The sequence below is a fragment of the Oncorhynchus mykiss genome, chromosome 10 (assembly GCF_013265735.2).
Source record: "Oncorhynchus mykiss isolate Arlee chromosome 10, USDA_OmykA_1.1, whole genome shotgun sequence".
In the NCBI taxonomy this organism is placed as follows: domain Eukaryota; kingdom Metazoa; phylum Chordata; class Actinopteri; order Salmoniformes; family Salmonidae; genus Oncorhynchus; species Oncorhynchus mykiss.
The window spans coordinates 30895769-30910349 of record NC_048574.1 but is presented as its reverse complement, the minus strand read 5'-3'; the positions used below and the strand labels follow the sequence as shown (position 1 = coordinate 30910349).

At 46.1% G+C, this 14581-nt stretch overlaps 1 protein-coding gene and 1 non-coding gene across 2 annotated transcripts in view; both read right to left on the bottom strand.

Moving 5' to 3' along the window:
* Nucleotides 1-14581, bottom strand: part of LOC110533641 (transmembrane protein 211-like) — a 179306-nt gene that overhangs the window by 40409 nt on the left and 124316 nt on the right. The gene's annotated exons all lie outside the window — the stretch shown is intronic.
* Nucleotides 194-247, bottom strand: LOC118937065. Its single transcript, XR_005034462.1, has one exon. It is a non-coding gene; the product is annotated as a U7 small nuclear RNA (small nuclear RNA).

The following is a 14581-nucleotide window of genomic DNA, read 5'->3' as shown; positions in this document are numbered from 1 at the left end:
TATGGTAAATATAGCCAATGCAAAAAACATCTACATTTAAATGGTATTAATATTAATTTGCATATATTTCCGTTAATTCCCATATATTCCCTTTAATTCCCACAGAAAGTTTCCACCTCTGAATATTCCCCAAAATGTGCAACCCTAGTATCTACCTAAGTGTTTTTGTTTTATAATCTTTGACATAAAAGTGGGGGGCTTTATCCTTGAAGAAACCTACTGGAGAAATACTAAAAGAGCAAATTTACATAACCTGAGGTAGGTAGGACTGGGTTCTGAACGGAGTTCAGACACTCCTGGTCTTTTCTATAACCTGTAGGGAATACAATATATGGTCTATACTTGGCATGTAAATTTCTCACTGACGGGTGGTACAAATTGCGATACGGGAGAGAATTGGCAGGGTTTGTGCAAATGAAATACTGTAGTATTTACCACTGTGTTTTTATGTGGATAATACCATAGTATTTACTATAGTATTCTACAGTATACTACAATATTCTAAACTAAGTACTACACATGATCGAGCGACACTACAATGTGTAGTCTAGTATTCTACAGTATGCTACAGTTTACTACCAAATTCTATAGTAAACTGTAGTTTTTGTTTATGTGGGCTGGCTTGCGAAGGGAACTCATATACATACAGAAATGTATACAGACACTTACCAAACACAAATGCCCCCCCCCCCCCCCCCCCCCCCCCCCCCCCCACACACACACACACACACACATTTTCTCATTTAAAGCTCAATTGCTCGTCTGCATCTCCTTCTGCCTTCCCTCTGTGGGCTCGGCAACAGTGTGTAAAATAATCAGACTGCAAATGCAAATGACCTTGTCTAATCTCAGAGCAAACAGTAGGATATTAAATGGAGGCTCTATGTGAATAGGGAAACACTCTTCTTTCCTTTCTCCCCTCCTTTCCTCTCCTCTCTCCTTTCTGCCCCTCCTTTCCTCTCCTCTTTCCTTTCTCCCCTCCTTTCCTCTCCTCTCTCCTTTCTGCCCCTCCTTTCCTCTCCTCTCTCCTTTCTGCCCCTCGTTTCCTCTCCTCTTTCCTTTCTCCCCTCCTTTCCTCTCCTCTTTCCTTTCTCCCCTCCTTTCGTCTCCTCTCTCCTTTCTGCCCTCCTTTCCTCTCCTCTCTCCTTTCTGACCCTCCTTTCCTCTCCTATCTCCTTTCTGACCCTCCTTTCCTCTCCTCTCTCCATTCTGCCCCTCCTTTCCTCTCTCCTTTCTGCCCCTCCTTTCCTCTCCTCTCTCCTTTCTGACCCTCCTTTCCTTTCCTCTCTCCTTTCTGACCCTCCTTTCCTCTCCTCTCTCCTTTCTGACCCTCCTTTCCTCTCCTCTCTCCTTTCTGCCCCTCCTTTCCTCTCCTCTCTCCTTTCTCCCCTCCTTTCCTCTCTCCTTTCTGCCCCTCCTTTCCTCTCCTCTCTCCTTTCTGCCCCTCCTTTCCTTTCCTCTCTCCTTTCTGCCCCTCCTTTCCTTTCCTCTCTCCTTTCTGCCCTCCTTTCCTCTCCTCTCTCCTTTCTGCCCCTCCTTTCCTTTCCTCTCTCCTTTCTGCCCTCCTTTCCTCTCTCCTTTCTGCCCCTCCTTTCCTCTCCTCTCTCCTTTCTGACCCTCCTTTCCTTCGTCTGTCTGTTTGATAATCCAAGTCTTTGTTTGCCTGTTCCATTGTAACACAGCATTACATAAATAAGGAATCCAAGGCTGTTTAATAATTCATTTGCTGTGGGTGGCTGTGGTAAACGGGCAGGCAGGCAGACAGGCAGACAGGCAGGCAGACAGGCAGGCAGGCAGACAGGCAGGCAGGCAGGCAGGCAGGCAGGCAGGCAGGCAGGCAGGCAGGCAGCAGCAGCACACACACAGACAGACACACAGACAGACAAGACAGACAGACAGACAGACAGACAGACAGACAGACAGACAGGTCACGCCCACCTCCTCACAATTTTTCTAATGGGTCCCCAACTAAACAGGCTTTTACCTAAAGCCTTTCCTTCCCGCTATCCCTCTCTCTCTCTGTGGGCTCACTTTGCATTATTAGTAATCTGAAATGGAGACGCTATTGGCCTCTTAGATGGGATCGTAAGCCAGGGATATTATGATAATGGAAAAAAGGTATGGCGAGTAAATGACAAGCAGAGTGATTAGCTGCTACGTGAGATCAGGGCCCATATCCACACAACGTCTCTGAGTAGTACTGTTGATCTAGGATCTTTCCATACAATCTTTTTCATCATGATCCATAAGTCAAAGCTGATGCTAGATCAGCACTCCTACTCTGGGACACTTTGTTTTGTAGATACGGGCCCAGAGCTGAATGGCAGTGTTAGAAACCACAAGGAAACAGGCCTAGACTTAGTTACGTCTTGTTGCTGATCTATAGTTCATCCACGTTCATCTGTAACTGTCCTTGTATGTTGATCCGTGTATCAACCTCCCTCTTTCTATCCATACATTAGGTGAGCAGAAACATGGGCCCAGTTGTAGAGCAGGGAGAGCAAAGGCTCCTCAATGCCTACATGGCCTGTACTGTAGCAGGAGGTGGTATAGTAAGACAACAGCCAGCATAAGGTCCTCTATATAGTCCCTTCACACCTGTTTAATGCACAGTAAAATACTCAGAAGAGACTATTCAGGCAGGGGAATCACAAATCCAATATCTCAGATCCATAAAGCTGACTCTTACCCTGAGGAAAAAAATATATTGTCTCCCCCCATTACATAGCCCAGGTTAACCCCACTAGACTCTGCTGTATCCCCACTGCCCCAGGGGTAGAGGTTAAGGAACCTTGTGCTGCCATGTCAACCTCAAAACAGTAGCTGGATGTATGGTTAAGCAGCAGGTAAAGTGGTGAATTCTCTTTGAGTGAGTGAGTGTGCTAATTTATGGCATAACAGAGAAATACCACCATAACAGCCTCTCTGTCTGTCTGCCTGCCTGCCTGCCTGCCTGCCTGCCTGCCTGCCTGTCTGTCTGTCTGTCTGTCTGTCTGTCTGTCTGTCTGTCTGTCTGTCTGTCTGTCAGAATGTCACAACTAGGTATTGAGTATTTCATCACAAGGCTTATCTAAAAACAATATGGATTTTTCCTTATCAGAGCCCGAAACGGGTCAGGACATCTTTCTTGAGTTATTTGCATATAAATAGTCAGGAGGAAGAGATGTTTTCTCCCTTGATCCTTAATATCACATATGGGCTCTTAGTAAGCACCAAGTTAGAACCACATTTATGAACTAAACCACTCTAATCACATTTCATTCTTATTTTATTTGGCTAAAAAAGCAACATAAGTAGGTCGTGATAGAGAATCAACTACCAGCACCGTTCCCTTCTTACTGTAGGTCGTGATAGAGAATCAACTACCAGCACCGTTCCCTTCATACTGTAGGTCGTGATAGAGAATCAACTACCAACACCGTTCACTTCTTACTGTAGGTCGTGATAGAGAATCAACTACCAGCACCGTTCCCTTCTTACTGTAGGTCGTGATAGAGAATAAACTACCAGCACTGTTCCCTTCTTACTGTAGGTCGTGATAGAGAATCAACTACCAGCACCGTTCCCTTCTTACTGTAGGTTGTGCCAGTAGAAATGTCAATACCCTTCTCTACTTTAAGTGTCTGCTGCAGCCAAATGTCAAGTATACAGCCTTCATTTGACTTATTGCTTCAATTTAGATAATGAGCTTGCCGTGGGAGAATAATAAACGCTGAGTGTCATGTCGGTTATATCAGCCTGCGTTCCAGAGAAATGTCAAACTTGTTTTCTCAAGCCCTTTATAAACATTTAAGCAATACTCTCATCGCCTTCTTATTGCTTTGCCTCAATGATTCCCTGAGCTCATTTCCACTGTCTTCTCTCTCTTTTTACTGCCTGTGTGATCGCTAGCTCACTGATTAAATCTTAATTGACCTTGTAGAGCTCACCGATTTAAAAACAATACATAGCAGGCATCTACAAGGATTACATTTTAGTAATTTAGCTCTTATCCAGAGCAACTTGCAGTAGTGAATGCATATATTACCATATTTTCATCCCCTGTGGGAATCAAACCTACAACCTTGGTGTTGCAAGCACCATGCGCTACCAACTGAGACACATAGAATTACAGAGGATCTGTACCACATAAACAGAGCAAGAGAGAGGGAGAGAACGAGGAAGAGAGGCAGAAGCAGGATGTAGGCTTAGAGAGGAATGATCACACGGCCTGAGATGGAACAAGCTCTGGTTATATGACGCTTGAAATGTGGTTCTGCTGCTATGCCAGCCAGCCTCCGTTAACTGTTAAGATTAATAATACAGTGCCTTGCGAAAGTATTCGGCCCCCTTGAACTTTGCGACCTTTTGCCACATTTCAGGCTTCAAATATAAAGATATAAAACTGTATTTTTTTGTGAAGAATCAACAACAAGTGGGACACAATAATGAAGTGGAACGACATTTATTGGATACTTCAAACTTTTTTAACAAATCAAAAACTGAAAAATTGGGCGTGCAAAATTATTCAGCCCCCTTAAGTTAATACTTTGTAGCGCCACCTTTTACTGCGATTACAGCTGTAAGTCGCTTGGGGTATGTCTCTATCAGTTTTGCACATCGAGAGACTGACATTTTTTCCCATTCCTCCTTGCAAAACAGCTCGAGCTCAGTGAGGTTGGATGGAGAGCATTTGTGAACAGCAGTTTTCAGTTCTTTCCACAGATTCTCGATTGGATTCAGGTCTGGACTTTGACTTGGCCATTCTAACACCTGGATATGTTTATTTTTGAACCATTCCATTGTAGATTTTGCTTTATGTTTTGGATCATTGTCTTGTTGGAAGACAAATCTCCGTCCCAGTCTCAGGTCTTTTGCAGACTCCATCAGGTTTTCTTCCAGAATGGTCCTGTATTTGGCTCCATCCATCTTCCCATCAATTTTAACCATCTTCCCTGTCCCTGCTGAAGAAAAGCAGGCCCAAACCATGATGCTGCCACCACCATGTTTGACAGTGGGGATGGTGTGTCCAGCTGTGTTGCTTTTACGCCAAACATAACGTTTTGCATTGTTGCCAAAAAGTTCAATTTTGGTTTCATCTGACCAGAGCACCTTCTTCCACATGTTTGGTGTGTCTCCCAGGTGGCTTGTGGCAAACTTTAAACAACACTTTTTATGGATATCTTTAAGAAATGGCTTTCTTCTTGCCACTCTTCCATAAAGGCCAGATTTGTGCAATATACGACTGATTGTTGTCCTATGGACAGAGTCTCCCACCTCAGCTGTAGATCTCTGCAGTTCATCCAGAGTGATCATGGGCCTCTTGGCTGCATCTCTGATCAGTCTTCTCCTTGTATGAGCTGAAAGTTTAGAGGGACGGCCAGGTCTTGGTAGATTTGCAGTGGTCTGATACTCCTTCCATTTCAATATTATCGCTTGCACAGTGCTCCTTGGGATGTTTAAAGCTTGGGAAATCTTTTTGTATCCAAATCCGGCTTTAAACTTCTTCACAACAGTATCTCGGACCTGCCTGGTGTGTTCCTTGTTCTTCATGATGCTCTCTGCGCTTTTAACGGACCACTGAGACTATCACAGTGCAGGTGCATTCATACGGAGACTTGATTACACACAGGTGGATTGTATTTATCCTCATTAGTCATTTAGGTCAACATTGGATCATTCAGAGATCCTCACTGAACTTCTGGAGAGAGTTTGCTGCACTGAAATTAAAGGGGCTGAATCATTTTGCACGCCCAATTTTTCAGTTTTTGATTTGTTAAAAAAGTTTGAAATATCCAATAAATGTCGTTCCACTTCATGATTGTGTCCCACTTGTTGTTGATTCTTCACAAAAAATAAAGTTTTATATCTTTATGTTTGAAGCCTGAAATGTGGCAAAAGGTCGCAAAGTTCAAGGGGGCCGAATACTTTCGCAAGGCACTGTATATGCCATTTAGCAGATGCTTTACAGTCACGCGTGCATACATTTTACATATGCGTGGTCCCAGGAATCAAACCCACTACGCTGGCGTTACAAGCGCTATGCTCTAGCAACTGAGCAACAAAGGACAGTGGCGTAAAGTACTTAAGTAAAAATACTTTTTTGGGGTATCTGTAGTTTACTATTTATATTTCTGACAACTTTTACTTTTACTTTACTACATTCCTAAAATAATGTACCTTTTACTCCATCCTTGACACCCAAAAACACTCGTTACATTTAGAATTCTTAGCAGGACAGGAAAATTGTAAAATTCACGCACTTATCAAGAGAACATCCTTAGTCATCCCTACTGCCTCTGATCTGGAGGACTCACTAAACACAAATGCTTTGTTTGTAAAGATGTCTGAGTGTTGGAGTGTGCCCCTGGCTATCCGTAAATTTAAAAAACAAGAAAATGGTGCTGTCTGGTTTGCTTAATATAAGGAATTTGAAATGATGTATACTTATATATACTTATATATTTCTACTTATATATACTTATATAGTTCTACTTATATTTGAGCAATAACATTTACTTTGATAAGTAAGTATATTTAAAACTACCTTTTAGACTTTTACTCAAGTGGCATTTTGCTGGGTGACTTTCACTTTTACTTAAGTCATTTTCCATTAAGGTATCTTTACAAATGAGTACTTTTTCCACCACTGATAAAGGTTAGACTAGATTAAACTGGGCTGTAAAATAAGTTCTCGTTGCCTGGGGGCTCCAGTGACCTGGTCATGGCATAACCTTCTCCTCCTTTTACAGTTCACACATCTATCCATAACACTCTCTCACACATAAACATATACGTATGCACACACACGTGCATACACAGACACTTACACACACACACACACACACACACACACACACACACACACACACACACACACACACACACACACACACACACACACACACACACACACACGCACACACACACACACACACACACACCACCCTTAGCCTAGGGCTAAAAGATTTGTCAACAAGATTGCCATTTTGTGATGAAGCCAGTGTTAGAGGAGTATTGGAATGTGAGGGATAACAGACCAGCCACACTAAACCCCAGTGTAACATGAACTGAGAGACTTTCTCCCCTCTGTGATGACTCATATTTTCAATATCATTACACTAGCATCTTTATTGGTGCTATTATAAAATATGTGTTTCAAATCTCTTCCATGTCAATTTGAGATCATGGTAATGTGTGGCTCTGATCACCAGAGGTTGACATAGTTCATTGTCAAAATGTGTCTTGAGCTTCTCTAGATGAGAGGTTCCGAGAACAGCGCTGGAATGTATAACGGACGTTTTACGGGCTCCTGACCAATTCTGCTATTTTCTGTTTTTTTTTCCGTTAATCTTAACTTTTCTTGTACATAATGTTTCCGGCATTGTTTCCTATGACCGAAAAGAGCTTCTGGACATCAGAACAGCGATCACTAATGTACATTTCAATAACTTGGCTGCACAGAACATACTACTCACCCCGGACCAGGCCCTAAAGAGATGTCCATATAGAGGCCGACGTGCGGGTACCCTGATGAAACTGTGGCGGTAGGAAATAAGGAGCCTTTACACTCTGTTCTATAGGTGAATGTACAATCACTAGAGAACAACCTGGACTAGCTCCGTTCGAGACTATCCTATCAACGGGACCTGAAGAACGGTAATATTCTATGTTTCTCGAAATCTTGGCTGAACAAACATAATATTCTATCTGTTTATTCTACGCATGGGCAGGACAGAACAGCAGCGTTGGGTAAGCTCAAAGGGGGTTGTGTGTGTCTCTTTGCTAACAACAGCTGGAGCGCAATCTCTAATTGAGGTTCTGCTCGCCTGATTTAGAATACCTCATGATAATCTGTAGACCATACTATTTACGAGGGCCCAGAGTCCCAAAATAAGGCTAAGTTCTTCGTTAGAACCTTCAGTAGGAGCATCATTAAATCTTCAAGCTGTTTCCCAAATACATCCTTATTAACGTAGAACTTGAAAACACTTGTAATCTAACACCTGCTTCAGACCACTCGTAGAACAGCTAAGTGCGTCGTTAGATGCTTTTTTGCCCTTTTACACAGAAGAACTCCACTAAACATACAATCACATGGATTATCTGTCTCCGACCACCGACTTCAGAACAAAGTTGACTACAAATACAAAGTTGACTTGTCTTTTCCCCCTCAGGAGCCTGAAAATTGGCATGGGCCCTCAGATCCTCAAAAGGTTCTACAGCTGCACCATTGAGAGTATCTTGACTGGTTGCATCACCGCTTGGTATGGCAACTGCTTATCAACCAACCGCAAGGGGGGCTGAGCTTCCTGCCATCCAGGGCAGAGGAAGGCCCTAAAAATTGTCAAAGACTCCAGCCATCAGTCATAGACTGTTCTCTCCGCTACCGAACGGCAAGTGGTACCAATGCGCCAAGTCTGGAACCAACAGGAGCCGGAACAGCTTTTCCCCCCAAGCCATAAGTTATAGTTAGTTAAATCGTTAACCAAAAAGCTACAAGGACTTTCTGCATTGACCCTTTTCGCACAAACTTTTTTGACTCATCACATACACTGCTGCTACTGTTTACTATCTGTCACTTTATTCCTAGTTATATGTACATATATAACTCAATTACCTCTTACCACTGCATATCGACTCTGTACTGGTACCCCTTGTATAATGGCAAGTTATCGTTACTCATTGTGTATCCTTGATTATTTTACATTTTACGTGTTTTACTTTTCTATTATTTCAACAACAAAAAATTACTCTGCATTGTTGGGACGGGCCCGTTAGTAAGCATTACACTGTTGGTCCACACCTGTTGTTTACGAAGCATGCGACAAAAAACATTTCATTGGATTAGATTTTGATTTGAAGAGAAAACAAAGAGCATTTCCATGATGAACAAGATTTGGCAGACGGAAACGCCGACCCAAGCAAATTATGCCTGCTCTGTATTTTCTTTTGATGAACCATACAAATATGACATAACAGAAGCCTTGCCGCTAACCGCCCCCAAAACCACGACCTCTCTCTCTCTCTCTCCCCCCTCTCTCTCTCCTCTCTCTCTCTCTCTCCTCTCTCTCTCTATCTATCTAAGTAGAGAGAGCTCAAGCATGTCTCCTCCCTTGTATTAGAGATATCTCACAGACCCCCTCCCCTCCCCCCTGGCTTTATAGCCAGTAGAGAGTGACTGTGGTGAGATGAGATCCCCGCACAGCTTAACATCTGGCCGCATCGCTATTGAAGCCTTCATAAATAAAAAAGAACTCCAGTCCCTTGACCACACACACCACGCAGCCGCACTTGTATAAATCATGTATATTGATTTCTACTTCTCCCCCCACCTCTCTCTCTCACTCTCTCTCTCCCCCTCTCTCTTTGGGAGAAGAGTGAGGGTCTGATTATGGTAAGATGGGCCAGCGCATGATCTCCTAGTCTTCCTGGGGGGCTACAGTGGGCCAGCGCATGATCTCTTAGTCTTCCTGTGGGGCTACAGTGGGACAGAGCATGATCTCCTAGTCTTCCTGGGGGGCTACAGTGGGACAGAGCAGGATCTCCTAGTCTTCCTGGGGGGCTACAGTGGGGCAGAGCAGGATCTCTTAGTCTTCCTGTGGGGCTACAGTGGGCCAGCGCATGATCTCTTAGTCTTCCTGTGGGGCTACAGTGGGACAGAGCAGGATCTCCTAGTCTTCCTGGGGGGCTACAGTGGGGCAGAGCAGGATCTCTTAGTCTTCCTGGGGGGCTACAGTGGGGCAGAGCAGGATCTCCTAGTCTTCCTGGGACACTGTAAAGTCCATAGAGAATAAGAGCTCCTCCTCACAGCTGCCGACTGCACTGAGGCTAGGAAACACTGTCACCACTGATAAATCCACAATAATCGAGAATTTCAAGAAGCATTTCTCTATGGCTGGCCATGCTTTTCTCCTGGCTACCCCAACCCCGGCCAACAAATCCGCACCCCCCACAGCTACTTACCCAAGCCTCCCAGCTTCTCCTTCACCCAAATCCCGATAGCAGATGTTCTGAAAGAGCTGGAAAACCTGGACACGTACAAATCAGCTGGGCTACACAATCTGGACCCTCTAAAATTATCTGCCGCCATTGTTGCAACCCGTATTACCAGTCTGTTCAACCTCTTTTTCGTATCGGCCGAGATTCCTAAAGATTGGAAAACTGCCGCAGTCATCCCCCTCTACGAAGGAGGTGACACTCTAGACCAAAACTGTTACAGACCTACACTTGATGTTGGAAGTTGACATAGCCTTAGCCAAATACATTTAAACTCAGTCTTTCACAATTCCTGACAATTAATCCTAATAAACATTCCCTGTCTTAGGTCAGTTAGGATCACCACTTTATTTTAAGAATGTGACATTTCTGAATAATAGTAGAGAGAATGATTTATTTCAGCTTTTATATCTTTCATCACATTCCCAGTGGGTCAGAAGTTTACATACACTAAATTAGTATTAGGTAGCATTGCCTTTAAATTGTTTAACTTGGGTCAAACATTTCGGGTAGCCTTCCACATGCTTCCCACAATAAGTTGGATGATTTTTGGCCCATTCCTCTTGACAGAGCTGGTGTAACTGAGTCAGGTTTGTAGGCCTCCTTGCTCGCACAAGCTTTTTCAATTCTGCCCACAAATTTTCTATAGGGTTGAGGTCAGGGCTTTGTGATGGCCACTCCAATACCTTGACTGTGTTGTCCTTAAGCCATTTTGCCACAACTTTGGAAGTATGCTTGGGGTCATTGTCCATTTGGAAGACCATTTGCGACCAAGCTTTAACTTTCTGACTGATGTCTTGAGATGTTGCTTCAATATATCCACATAATTTCCTTTCCTGATGATGCCATCTATTTTGTGAAGTGCACCAGTCCCTCCTGCAGCAAAGCAGTCTGAGATATGGCTTTTTCTTTGCAACTCTGCCTAGAAGGCCAGCATCCCTGAGTCGCCTCTTTACTGTTGACGTTGAGACAGGTGTTTTTGTTACGGTGCGTGAATGAGGACCCAAAAGCGAATTAACTGAAACAGAGCTTCTTTAATTACCAAACATAGGTAGGCTCAGACGGACCGGCAGATTCCGACAGGACAAGACAAGGTTACAGCAAACATGACGACAGTCTGGTTCAGGCATGAAACACAACAAACAAGAATCCGACAAAGACAGGAGCAGAAACAGAGAGAGATATAGGGACCTAATCAGAGGGAAAAAGGGAACAGGTGGGAAAAGGGGTGACGAGGTGGTTAGGAGGAGACAAGGCACAGCTGGGGGAAAGAGGGGGAGAAAAGGTAACCTAACAACGACCAGCAGAGGGAGACAGGGTGAAGGGAAAGGACAGAGACAAGACACAACATGACAGTACATGACAGTACCCCCCCACTCACCGAGCGCCTCCTGGCGCACTCGAGGAGGAAACCTGGCGGCAACGGAGGAAATCCTCGATCAGCGCACGGTCCAGCACGTCCCGAGAGGGAACCCAACTCCTCTCCTCAGGACCGTACCCCTCCCAATCTACGAGGTACTGGTGACCACGGCCCCGAGGACGCATGTCCAAAATTCTACGGACCCTGTAGATGGGTGCGCCCTCGACAAGGATGGGGGGGGGGGGGGGGAAGACGAGCGGGGGCGCGAAGGACGGGCTTGATGCAGGAGACATGGAAGACCGGGTGGACGCGACGAAGGTATCGCGGAAGAAGAAGTCGAACTGCGACAGGATTAATGACCCGAGAAATACGGAACGGACCAATGAACCGCGGGGTCAACTTGCGAGAAGCCGTCTTAAGGGGAAGGTTCTGAGTGGAGAGCCAAACTCTCTGACCGCGACAATATCTAGGACTCTTAGTTCTACGCTTATTAGCAGCCCTCACAGTCTGCGTCCTATAACGGCAAAGTGCAGACCTGACCCTCTTCCAGGTGCGCTCGCAACGTTGGACAAAAGCCTGAGCGGAGGGGACGCTGGACTCGGCGAACTGAGATGAGAACAGCGGAGGCTGGTACCCGAGGCTACTCTGAAAAGGAGATAGCCCGGTCGCAGACGAAGGAAGCGAGTTGTGGGCGTATTCTGCCCAGGGGAGCTGTTCTGACCAAGACGCAGGGTTGCGAAAAGAAAGACTGCGTAAGATGCGACCAATAGTCTGATTGGCCCGTTCTGCTTGACCGTTAGACTGGGGGTGAAAGCCGGAAGAGAGACTGACGGAAGCCCCAATCAAACGGCAAAACTCCCTCCAAAATTGAGACGTGAATTGCGGACCTCTGTCCGAAACGACGTCTGACGGAAGGCCATGAATTCTGAAAACATTCTCGATGATGATTTGTGCCGTCTCTTTAGCAGAAGGAAGCTTAGCAAGGGGAATGAAATGAGCCGCCTTAGAGAACCTATCGACAACCGTAAGAATAACAGTCTTCCCCGCTGACGAAGGCAGTCCGGTGACAAAATCTAAGGCGATGTGAGACCACGGTCGAGAGGGAATAGGAAGCGGCCTGAGACGGCCGGCAGGAGGAGAGTTACCGGACTTAGTCTGCGCGCAGACCGAACAAGCAGCCACGAAACGACGCGTGTCATGCTCCCGGGTGGGCCACCAAAAACGCTGGCGAATGGAAGCAAGCGTACCCCGAACGCCAGGGTGGCCGGCTAACTTGGCAGAGTGAGCCCACTGAAGAACGGCCAGACGAGTAGGAACGGGAACGAAAAGAAGGTTCCTAGGACAAGCGCGCGGCGACGGAGTGTGAGTAAGCGCTTGCTTTACCTGCCTCTCAATTCCCCAGACAGTCAACCCGACAACACGCCCCTCAGGGAGAATCCCCTCGGGGTCAGTGGAGGCTACTGAAGAACTGAAGAGACGAGACAAAGCATCAGGCTTGGTGTTCTTAGAGCCCGGACGATAAGAAATCACGAACTCGAAACGAGCGAATAACAGCGCCCAACGCGCCTGACGCGCATTAAGTCGTTTGGCAGAACGGATGTACTCAAGGTTCCTATGGTCAGTCCAAACGACAAAAGGAACGGTCGCCCCCTCCAACCACTGTCGCCATTCGCCTAGGGCTAACCGGATGGCGAGCAGTTCGCGGTTACCCACATCATAGTTACGTTCCGACGGCGACAGGCGATGAGAAAAATACGCGCATGGGTGGACCTTGTCGTCAGAGAGGGAGCGCTGAGAAAGAATGGCTCCCACGCCCACCTCTGACGCGTCAACCTCGACAACGAACTGTCTAGAGACGTCAGGTGTAACAAGGATAGGAGCGGATGTAAAACGATTCTTGAGGAGATCAAAAGCTCCCTGGGCGGAAACGGACCACTTAAAGCACGTCTTGACAGAAGTAAGGGCTGTGAGAGGAGCTGCCACCTGACCGAAATTACGGATGAAACGACGATAGAAGTTCGCGAAGCCGAGAAAGCGCTGCAGCTCGACGCGTGACTTAGGGACGGGCCAATCAATGACAGCTTGGACCTTAGCGGGATCCATCTTAATGCCTTCAGCGGAAATAACAGAACCGAGAAATGTGACGGAGGAGGCATGAAAAGTGCACTTCTCAGCCTTCACAAAAAGACAATTCTCTAAAAGGCGCTGGAGGACACGTCGAACGTGCTGAACATGAATCTGGAGTGACGGTGAAAAAATCAGGATATCGTCAAGGTAAACGAAAACAAAGATGTTCAGCATGTCTCTCAGGACATCATTGACTAATGCCTGAAAGACAGCTGGAGCGTTAGCGAGGCCGAAAGGAAGAACCCGGTATTCAAAGTGCCCTAACGGAGTGTTAAACGCCGTCTTCCACTCGTCCCCCTCCCTGATGCGCACGAGATGGTAAGCGTTACGAAGGTCCAACTTAGTGAAAAACCTGGCTCCCTGCAGGATTTCGAAGGCTGAAGACATAAGAGGAAGCGGATAACGATTCTTCACTGTTATGTCATTCAGCCCTCGATAATCTATGCAGGGGCGCAGAGACCCGTCCTTCTTCTTGACAAAAAAAAACCCCGCTCCGGCGGGAGAGGAGGAGGGGACTATGGTACCGGCGTCAAGAGCTACAGACAAATAATCTTCGAGAGCCTTACGTTCGGGAGCCGACAGAGAGTATAGTCTACCCCGGGGGGGGGTGGTTCCCGGAAGGAGATCAATACTACAATCATACGACCGGTGTGGAGGAAGAGAGGTGGCCCTGGACCGACTGAACACCGTGCGCAGATCGTGATATTCCTCCGGCACCCCTGTCAAATCACCAGGCTCCTCCTGTGAAGAAGAGACAGAGGAAACAGGAGGGATAGCAGACATTAAACATTTCACATGACAAGAGACGTTCCAGGAGAGGATAGAATTACTAGACCAATTAATGGAAGGATTATGACAAACTAGCCAGGGATGGCCCAAAACAACAGGTGTAAAAGGTGAACGAAAAATTAAAAAAGAAATGGTTTCACTATGATTACCAGAAACAGTGAGGGTTAAAGGTAGCGTCTCACGCTGAATCCTGGGGAGAGGACTACCATCCAGGGCGAACAAGGCCGTGGGCTCCTTTAACTGTCTGAGAGGAATGTCATGTTCCCGAGCCCAGGTCTCGTCCATAAAACAGCCCTCCGCCCCAGAGTCTATTAAGGCACTGCAGGA